Here is an 11,513-nt window from a genome sequence, read left to right as displayed (position 1 = left end):
GTTGGTGCCCAGCGGGAATGCGATGATTTCATGAATCATTTCGGCTGTAATCTTGTACAATATATGATCGTTGCGCTCGAAGGGATTAAAAATGCGTCCTTTATTTTCTTCCGAAAATCTCTTCGCGTTTTGTACATCCGTTCTTGAAAAATATGCGACAGGATTGAATGTGGAAGGTTACGTTGTGATCCTTTTTACGCAAATCTGTACCTCATAGACCATTCTGAAAGAAAGAAAAATCTTCATTGTGAAATGCAGTGTTAAAATTGTGATAATGAACAAACCCAGATCTATTCAAACTAATAAATACGTTTGTTTCTTTTTCTGATTTAGGTTAACATGCGTTATACAATTATTTTTTACGCTACTGTCACCTGGCGAGACGCGATAATTTCAGAGTAACATACATGCGTTGTTTTATATCGTTAACTTGAGAGGTATTTTACGCTGTTGGAGCCCAGCGGGAATTCGATAATTTCATGAATCATTTCGGCTGTATTTTATGATCGTTGCGTCCGACGGGATTAAAAATGCGTTCTTTATTTTCTTTCGAAAATCTCTTCGCGTTTTGTACATCCTTGAACTGTTAAATGCGTTTGTTTCTTTTTCCGAACACCGATTAGGTTAACATGCGTTATTCAATTATTTTTACGCTACTGTCACACGGCGAGATCGCGATGATTTCATTAATCATTTCGGCTTTAATCATACACACTCATATTCAAATTATCATTTGTTAAATGATAATGAACAAATCCAGATCTATTCAAATTAATAAATGCGCTTGTTTCTTTTTCTGAACACCGATTAAGTAGGTTTAAACATGCGTTATTCAACTATTTTTACGCTACTGTCACCCGACGAGATCGCGATGATTTTATTAATTATTTCGGCTTTAATCATACACACTCATATTTGAATTATCATTTGTTAAATGATAATGAACAAATCCAGATCTATTCAAGTTAATAAATGCGTTTGTTTCTTTTTCTGAACACCGATTAAGGAGGTTAACATGCGTTATTCAACTATTTTTACGCTACTCTCACCCGACGGGATCGCGATGATTTCATTAATTATTTCGGCTTTAATCATCCACACTCATATTTGCTAAGTAGCAAAAGAACTGGAAGTCGGAACTAAAAATGGAAAGGATATAATAATTAGTTGCACACGCATTCCAATTGTCCATTTTTGGCCACAAGTGTCGCTACATGAAAAGTTTTTGAATGCGTTATCTTTTTTTTTTTTCTCGTTGCGGTGTGGTCTACCCTCACGCACGCGTATCTCGCGGAAAAGAAAATCGAATGATTATGTTTAATGATTTAGTAGGAACATCGGAAGACATTCCTGTGTCTTATCGCGTGATTTAGAAGAAAACATGGAAGGAACGGTTCTCTGCAAAACGGAAAAAGACGTGGATAGCGTGAATTCGGTTTTCAGTGTTTTGTTTGTCGCGTGTTTGAAAGCGGCAATTTAGTCAAGAAATGGAACCTCGTTATATCCGATCAAATTGCTTATGTTTTTCTTTATCATGATGCACCGAAATTGTCCTCGTTATAACCGGAATCTCGTTATAACCGAACTCGTTATAACCGATTCGTTCTGCCATAGGTTTACACGCAAAGGAAAACGGGACCGACGCGATCACCTCGTTATAAGCGGTTCCTCGTTATAACCGAACTCGTTATAACGGGGTTTCACTGTACAATACATAACGGAATGGGATTATACATTCCACAGCGCAGTCATTGAGCAACATTGCCACGAATAGGACTCTTCCTTTTACTGTACACACGTGTATAGTCAGGGGCGGACCCAGGAATTCCGTAAAGGGGGCGCAAAGTGAAGGAGCGTAGCGAGCGAGGGTGGGGGAGGGGAGGGTGTGTCCCCCCTCCCACGGTAGGGAGATTTTTTCTTTTTGATATTTAAGTTGGTCAACGTGCGATTGCATGCAGAATGTTGGTAGATTTTTTTATTATTTTGTAACTGAATAATTCTGGAAAATGGAATGGAAATATTGTTTTACTCGAGGAATGTGAAATACGACTGCAGTAGAATTATATAAACATAGTTTCTGCGCTCATTAAATAAATGACTCATTGATTTATTGATTGATGATGATGATGATGATGATAATTAGAATGTCGCTACATAATCCCAATATTGCATTGATTATAAAATATCAATTATGATCATCTTCACTCCGACATTAGATTATATGCGCGAGCGAGCGTAGCGAGCGCTCTATAGAATACACATATTTATAATGTAAGAGAAAGTTATCTTTCTGATAACCCAGGACATGTAGCTCCACTCTCTTATTGCAGGCTATAACTGCTGGCATTGCTGATAATTTATTGCGAATAAAGCAATACCCTCTGAAGTCATTCCATATATCCAGAATCATCATTTACTTCACTTATTTGTGTGTGCGAGCGAGCGAAAGCGAGCCAGCGCCTGAAGAAACATGCTCTTTTCATGTGTCTTGTATATACATATGTTATCATTTTTACCCAATAAATATCTTCCCGAAAAATATAAGTTCTAGGTGCAAAAACTCCCATCTTTCTTGTCGGCGCAATGTTTGTTACTTGTTAACAGTTGCCCTTACATTGATAATGGAATGATGGTGTGAAACGACAAATTACTGGCAGCAACATCAGGAAAATTGCATATCAATCAAATGCGAGCGAGCGGAACGAGCGAGCTTTAAAATTTTGACATTTGACATTTGACATTTGATTTTTTTTTTTTAAACCAGCGGATTGGAGGGGCACGTGCCCCCGTGCCCCCCCCCCCCCCCAGTTACGCCACTGCATAGAGCCCAAACACAACATAACCCTTTATTCATTGGGACAACGGTTTACGTACGATGATCAATGTCAAACTTTTCAAACACTAAGAAAAAATATGTGAGGTCCCATTGAAGGTCCGACACATAATTCACATCTCGACGGATACCCTCAAAGGAGAGCGAGAGCTTGCTCTCTCTACAGACGGATCCAATTTCAGAGCGCTGTAACTTATGGCGGCCATAACTTGGGGGGGGGGGGGGGGGGGCTTCCAATTAAAGAAGATCAAAAACACTTTCAATGGATTATGCAATGAGCCAGGTGCGTGCTATGTTAGTGCATAAAGTATCTATGGTAGGCATACTTGAAGCCACCCAGTTAGAAATTACCATAAAAAAACAACAAAACAAACAAAAACAAAACAACAACAACAACAAAAAAACCCAAACAAACAAATAAACAAACAAACAAACAAACTACCCAAACCGAATTGTTCTTTAGGCCTACCTGGCTTACCGGTCTGACAGGTTGGGGTTGCTGTGGGGTTGCGCATTACTGTCCTGTTTTTTGAACTTTTGATTTATGTTATATAGCCGGTCAGGCTGGAAGCACCTGTAGGCCCTATTTGCTTATGAGTGCATACGAAAACGAACCTGTACCAAAATACACGTAGAACAGAAATGAACACGAAAGTGGATGACATTTCCAGGACAGAATGCAAATTGCGATCATGTCATTCGTAGCACATGAACAAAAACAAAACAAACAGAAAACATAAACACAAATACAAGCTTTGTTTTTGCTTTCGGAAAAAAAAAATGTTAGTGGATGAGCTGGCAGAGAAAGATCAAAGGCCCGAGTGGTTACAAGGATGAACATTTTCAATTGAATCCATGATTGGAAATGATATGTTTGGCAAAAGTGTAGACATCTTTGGTCTTGAAAGAAAGAACCAGGGACAGCCTGGTGGTAGTGTCGCTGCCCGGAAAGCAGTAGATGACAGGTTCGAGTCCCACTGGTTCCTTTTTTCCGACATGTTTGTTAATTTACAGATCAGCAGTTGCGATCTTAACAAATTTATTTGTAGAGGGAGACAAAGTGAAGAAACTCCCATCTGATCTTTACTTAAACCATCATCTTACCTAACATATCATTGTAAATTAATTGCTATCTTTTCTGCTAAATAGCGACACAACTGGGCATTTCCAGCGAAAGTCATGGCTGAAAAATCAAATTTGTAAAGTTATATTTCCACTATCTTTGAAACTGAATGAACTTTATAAAAAAAAAATAAACAAATGCTAGAAAATGTCATTAAATTACTGTATCTGAAGCCAAAATAGATGGGTAGCATCTAACAAAAAGAGAAAGTCTGAATGAGCTATAGAAAATTATTCAGAACAGGCAGCGTGGAGGGAACACACTTTCCACAGACCACTAAGTGATGATCTGTTTTCTAGATATTGTCTACCTTTAATCCTCCTGTTTAAATAACTTCCACTCATTCAACAAACAGATTTTGCATTTGGCAGACTTGTTTTAAATAGTTTTTTAATGCACTTTCATCTTGTCAGCTGTTTTCACATTTGTGTTACAGTACTTTTTCCCCCTTTTCTTAACTTGTTTGCCCAAAATTTTCAAAAAGTATTTTCAAAAGTTCAGAAATCCATTTGATTTATTGTTGCTATCTAGGCATTACTGAGAAAATATAGGAACCCAACAATCTTGATGTGCAGTACAGAGAAACATTAGACAGCAGTCATTGTGAACACATGCACGTATGGCCTTTCCCTTGCACCCAAACTCGTTTCTAGTACATTTCGGTCTTCCTTTCCAATACATGTATGAATCAGGAACACTGTGCCCCTAGCTGCAAAAAATACATTTTATATGACCATGCAATGACACTGTTAGTCAAATTATAGTGGCCTTTCATCTGGCAGCATTTTGGGAAATCTTAATAGATCATTCACATTTCATGGTCACCGGGCTGGGCCGATTGTCATAGAGAAAAATCTACACTATGTACTCCAGTCAATGAACACAGTTACAACGGAATTATAGTTACAACGAAGTAAAAATTCAGGCCACAACATCCGCTCCATAGTTTTTATTGTTTGTTTGGTTTAATGAAATTTCGATATAACAAAAGAAAACTACCAGTCCCTATCCAAGGATTTCGTTATAACTGGAGCCCACTGTACGTACTGTATCACTAGATCTGGGATGCACAATTGGATGAAAAAAGCAATGCCGCTGTTTCCTTCAGGAGTAGAGCCATTTAGCATGATAAAGACTTAATGGCCCGAATTCACGAAGGTGGTACAAATAAAACCATGGTTCAAACAATGTACAAAACCATGGAGTGCCAAGTGTCGTATGGAGTATTTCGTTACGAAATTGGTCATTTCGTCGACAAAATGACCGTTTCGTTAACGAAATTATCATTTCGTGGACGAAATGTTCATGTAGTTACAAAATGTTGTCATTTCGTTACAAAATAATCATTTCATCGACGAAATGACTGATTTCGTAACGAAACATTCCATGCGACACTTGGCGCTCCATGGTTTTGTACATGGTTTAAACCATGGTTTATTTTTGTACCACCTTCGTGAATTCGGGCCTATGTGTTACGTCCATGCACTATAACTACAAAGCATTATTTAGTTTCATTCTCTACCACTGTCACATCACATTAAGCATTGTCTGATGGCTTTCCATCTTAAAAGACTGTACTGGTGTTTTGTCGGATTTATGTTGCATTTTAAAAGTTTTTGAAGATTCCAGGTAATGTTTATTTGGGGGAAAAAAAACAACTAACCAGCTGCTGTATGGTAAATGACATTTTTACTGGCCTTAAATGTTTTTGAAAACAAAACTTCCTTTTGAGTACAAGTCAAATTCCTTGCCAGATCTCCCCTTTTAGGTCTTCTCGTATTCATGTACATTTAGATCTCACAAAATACAATGTGCTCATTCCTTTTCATTTCCAGTTGATATTTATACATGATGAATTTTCACATAGATATTATGAAGTGCTCACAGCCAGTATCAGATTTCCACAATTTCTTTTCAAACTGGTAACAAAACACAGAGTAATAAATCAATGCACAGACAAGATCTTCAAAATATGGTGTCTCAAGTCTTTAATGTTCAACTTGGGTAAGACAGGCAAACTACTTCACACAGATACTGTGCTTTCACATTTCTACAGCAAAGTAGGCATCACACATGAGGCAAATAACCAAAGCAAAAATAAGACTGAATACAGTAAAATATTAATTAACTATACAGTGCATATAAAAAAGGAAGAAAAAGGAAATTCAACTTTCTGGCATTATTCTTCACAGGCACCAGAATTTCAAAAATTATAGCTAGCATGTACGTAAGTGCAACTTTTCTTCCTTTCACGGATATCAAATTCATATGTCAGATCACACTCATTGATGAGAGATATGTTCTTGAATACGACAATGCAACAAGAGACCCGCGGGTCTAGCGCTCACCTGAGTATCGCAAGTTCACCTTTCACGCAGTCACTAATCTGAACTATTCACAGCTCTACTAAAATTTGACCAGGCATTCTCAAGTAGAAGATGAAAATGTACAATAAGAGCCCAAATTTTTCAAGATTCCTTAATTTGGGGGGATTAGGGCCCCCTGGGGCCCTCTGCGTGGGGCATGGTGCCCATTTTGATAAATTGAGATCCTGACCCCCTAGGGATGCTACCTGCCAAGTTTGACGAAAATCCATCATGAGATTTTCAGGAAGAAGATGAAAATGTACAATTCAGGCCCCCATTCGGACCTTCCCACCCCCAATAGGGGCACCCCTGGATGTGCTATGAACAAACTTGAAACTAGTCACAGAGCTACCAAGTCTCACGCATTCTGCGTGAGACTCAAGCATTTAGGGGCCATCTCACGATCTCACTCATGACACCCATTTTTCTCACGCATCGGACAAAGTCTGCAACTTGGGCCTATAACAATGAGCAGAGCTCAAAAGATTAAAATGATAGTTGCAATTAAAGGTATATTTCCCTTTTGTCTTTCAAAATAAGTAAAAAATAGTCACTTATGTATGCACCTGATCGCACCATTAAGAGCTAAAAATTGAAAAAGCTCCCTACCGTGTTAGGCCACAGAGGGAAAAACCCCTCCCACACCCTCGCTCGCGCGCACATTGGCATGCCGAGATGCCGAGTCATGAAAATCTCACTCATAAAATTTTTTTGAACTTGGCATCCCTGCAGTCATTAATGTACTCACTCATAGTATTATCTTAGCTCTATAACTTCTGATTCTAGAGAAGATTTTTGAAGATTCCTTAATTTTGGGGGGTTTGGGGCCCCCTGGGGGCCCCCTGGGTGGGGCATGGTGCCCATTTCAAACAAGGAAAAGTAGAAATTACGCAGTGCGTAATATATGTCCCCGCCGGAAGTAGCATTTTGTAACAAAATGTGCAATATAGGTAAAAAATCAAGGTCAAAGGTCAAACAAGTCAAAGGTCAAAATTCTGTGTAGAAGTTTTGAAGCCCTCACCTAGTGCCATCACATAAAGCAAATGGAATCGAAATTGGGTTAGAAATGGCGAAGGAGTAGCATTTTGTAGCCAATGTACAATATAGGTCAAAAATCAAGGTCAAAGGTCAAAGAAGACAAAGATCAAAATTCTGTGTAGAAGTTTTGAAGCCCTCACCTAGTGCTATCACATAAAGCAAACGGAATCGAAATCGGGTTAGAAATGGCGAAGGAGTAGCATTTTGTAGCAAAATGCACAATATAGGTCAAAAATCAAGGTCAAAGGTCAAAGAAGTCAAAGGTCAAAATTCTGTGTAGAAGTTTTGAAGCCCTCAACTAGTGCCATCATATAAAGCAAACGGAATCGAAATCAGGTTAGAAATGGCGAAGGAGTAGCATTTTGTAGCAAAATGTACAATATAGGTCAAAAATCAAGGTCAAAGGTCAAAGAAGTCAAAGGTCAAATTCTGTGTAGAAGTTTTGAAGCCCTCACCTAGTGCTATCACATAAAACAAACGGAATCGAAATCGGGTTAGAAATGGCGAAGGAGTAGCAAAATGTACAATATAGGTCAAAGGTCAAGGTCAAAGGTCACAACTGAAATTCTGTGTAGAAGTTTTAAAGCTCCCATGTAGTGCTATCATATAAAGCAAACAGAATCAAAATTGGCTCATAAATGACAGAGAAGTAGCAAATTGAACATTTTGATCACACACGGACACACGGACGGACGCACGGACGCACAGACACACACACGTACGGAGCCCGTTTCATAGTCCCCTGCTCGAACTCGTTCGGCGGGGACAAAAATTGAGATCCTAACCCCCTAGGGATGCTACCTGCCAAGTTTGGTGAAAATGGGTCATGGGGTTCTCAAGAAGAAGATGAAAATGTACAATTTAGGCCCCAATAGGACCCCTCCCCTGGGACCCAAGAGGGGCACCCCTGATTCTGCCATGAAAAAAGTTGAAACTACAGTCATCAATGTACCAACTCATAGTATTAACTTAACTCTATCACTTCTGGTTCTAGAGAAGAAGATTTTTACAGATTCCTTAATTTTGGGGGGTTTGGCCCCTGGGTGGGGCATGGTGCCCATTTTAACAAATTGAGTTCCTAACCCCCTAGGGATGCTACCTGCCAAGTTTGATGAAAATCGGTCTTGGGGTTTTCAAGAAGAAGATGAAAATGTAAAAAGTTTACGCACGCCGGACGCCGGACAAAGGGCGATCGCAATAGCTCACTTGAGCCTTTGGCTCAAGTGAGCTAAAAATACACCTTTTCCAGCTTCCAGATCTTGTACAAAGACACTCAACCCAAGGTCATGCTGTCATCAGAGGTCTTTCAATAAATCTTATGCATGTCTGGGATATGTGAGGCATCTGTTGAATTATTCATTTGATTCTTTAATCTTAAATAAATTATTCACCTGGTGTCTTACATAACAAATCAAAACTTTCACCAGATGGACCTTTCAGTCAAATTTATGTATCTTTAGAATATTTGTGGTATCAGTTCAATTATTACCTCTGCGGAGGAGGTTATGTTTTTACTGACGTTGGTTTGTTTGTCTGTCTGTGTGTAAAATGACAAGAAAAAATGTGAATGGATGTGGATGAAACTTACAAGAAGAGTTCAGGGTGACACAAGGAACAGATGATTAAATATTGGTAGTGATATCAATAGCCATCTGGATTCAGGATACTTTTTTGATATATTTGAAGGATTATCACAGGTTTAGGGCAATTACCCCCCTGGGAAATTACCCCAGACCCTTCTCCTAACCCTAATCCTAATCCTAATCTTGAACCTAATCCTAACCCTAACCCAAACTCCTAACCCTAAACCTAATCTTCACTCTAACCTTACCACTAACCAGTATTTAGCCGGGGGGTAATTGCCCGGATACGGAACAGAAAGCCTTCTTTTGCAAATGTTAGAGAAAGTATGAAGAGCATGGTACACGCCTGAATTGCAACAAGGGTAATTCTGGGAGAAGGCACACTGGAAGATCTGAATAGAACATCGTGGAAGCAGTAAAGCAGCAGCTGCTGCAGCTTCCAAGGGGAACAAGTTCAAGGAGAAATGGTTTGGGATTACCTTCAGCAACTTTCAATCACATCACAAGCCAGGACTTGCATATGCAACCTTACAGGGTACACATCAGACATTCAGTGACTGAACATGATTTCTGTAGAAGACTTGAATTCTCCAGATGGTTGATAGCCCGCAAGAATGGTGATGCAAAATTTCTTGACGAACCTTGACATTGGTGATGAGGCCAGCTTTGAAATGGATGGCAAGGTGAACTCACATAATGTCATTGAATATGCCCCTGCAGGACACCCCCAGAAGAGGTCAAACTCAATGTAAATATGAGCAAAGAAAATGGACTGTGTGGGTTGGCCTTTGTAGAAGTGGCCAGGTTATTGGACCCTTTTCTTCCAAAGGAACGTGAATGGTAACATGTACATTTTGCACCTTTAAATGCTCAATTGGAAAAAAGACTTTGAGCGACAGGCTCATGGAACATTCAGAAAGCTCTGGTGGGTTCAGGGTGGTGCACTGCACCCGCTCATCATTTTGTCATGGTCCGCAATCATCTGAGAGAACTCCTTGGAGAAAGAGCCGTTGTCCTCAATCATGACAATGAATGGCCACTGAGATTACCAGTCTGACCTTACACCAAATGATTTTTTTTCCTCTGGGCTTATTTAAAGAAAAGATGTGACTCTTCTTCATCATCTCAAGGAGCTGCAAGGATGCATTCGCGACGAAGAAGCTGCCTTATGCAACAACAAGGATATGGTGAAAAGATCTGTTCAAGACATGGTCTGTCATGGCAAGCCATGTGTTGAAAGGGCAGACAGCCGTGTTGAATGTTATGGACCACAAAAAGTAAGAGGAAACCCTAAACGCAAACCTACAGTGGGGCAGGCTGTCCTCTTTATTTCACAATGGCAAATCTCATCCACTGCAGTGAGCATTCAATATTTCTTCATGATAATACTCAAACTTGGAAAAAGTGCAATGTGTCATTGTTGTCTTTACAGTCAAAGGGATGATAAAGTTTTGGTTGAGATGGAGCTTAAGGTTTCCAACTTTTTTATGTGAGATAATGAAAAACATCTCATGAAATATGAGAGAATTCTAAAAGGATTCAAAGAATTTGATGAAAATTGGTTTTGAAATGGTTGAGACATCCAAAACAAAGTGATCCTTATAAAGGGAGGGACCCACCTTTTATTTGGATTGCTTTGTTTTACTTTGTTTTTGGATAATTCCTCTCAGAATTTAATGCTCTGTAACATTTCATAAGCAGTTTCTTAGTATCTCGCAAAAAGTTAAAAGTTCAATCCTCATCTCAACCAATACTATAACATCCCTTTAATGTGCTCAGTATCATAATTAGATACCAATGGAAAGGAGAGTTGTCCTTTCCTCACAAGCAACAATGTGCCCTCCATAGTTGACAAATATGAAATAATAGCCCTCTAAAGTTGAATTGCCTTTTTTTTTTTTGGGGGGGGGGGGTTGATATGCACTGTATATTTTGCATTGTGATACATGCACCATATGAGAATCAATTCGCAGTAAAAACCTGGATGGCATTAGAAGTGATTGTAAAAAGAATCAGTCTCCTTGTGGGAACCTGCCAGTCTTGTACAAATGGAAAAACTGGCAGCACAATACCTGAGAACTTCATTTTCACTCACATTTCCTACATTCATTCTTTAACAACTGACAACAGCACAACATATGTATGTACACTGTCCTTTGTATCTCACTGACCTTTAATACACCAAAATAAGAAGAAAGGATGATTCAATGGGTTATGCAATGAGTCAGGTGCATTGCTATGTCAGTGCATAAATTAACTATTGCTATGCATACTGAAGCCCCCCCCCCCCCCCCAGTTGCGTTTGATATAGACATTAGCATGAAAACCAGCACCCAAAACGAATCAGTCCATAGGGAATAAGCATGCATAACTTTTTTTTTTTTTTGGGGGGGGGGGGAAGTATTTTTATTCTTAATAGGGCATCTGGTTCATATGTAGGGAAGAAGACGTTTAAGGTATAAAAGCTTTGCTTCTCAGCATCTAAAGGATGACTTTTGCAAACTATTGATAACATTTTGATCTTGCAAACCTATAATAAATATAGAGTAAATGTGCTAACTTCACCAATA

Source organism: Diadema setosum, chromosome 17, assembly GCF_964275005.1.
Source record: "Diadema setosum chromosome 17, eeDiaSeto1, whole genome shotgun sequence".
In the NCBI taxonomy this organism is placed as follows: domain Eukaryota; kingdom Metazoa; phylum Echinodermata; class Echinoidea; order Diadematoida; family Diadematidae; genus Diadema; species Diadema setosum.
The sequence above is the reverse complement of the archived record's forward strand: the minus strand, read 5'-3'. Positions refer to the sequence as shown.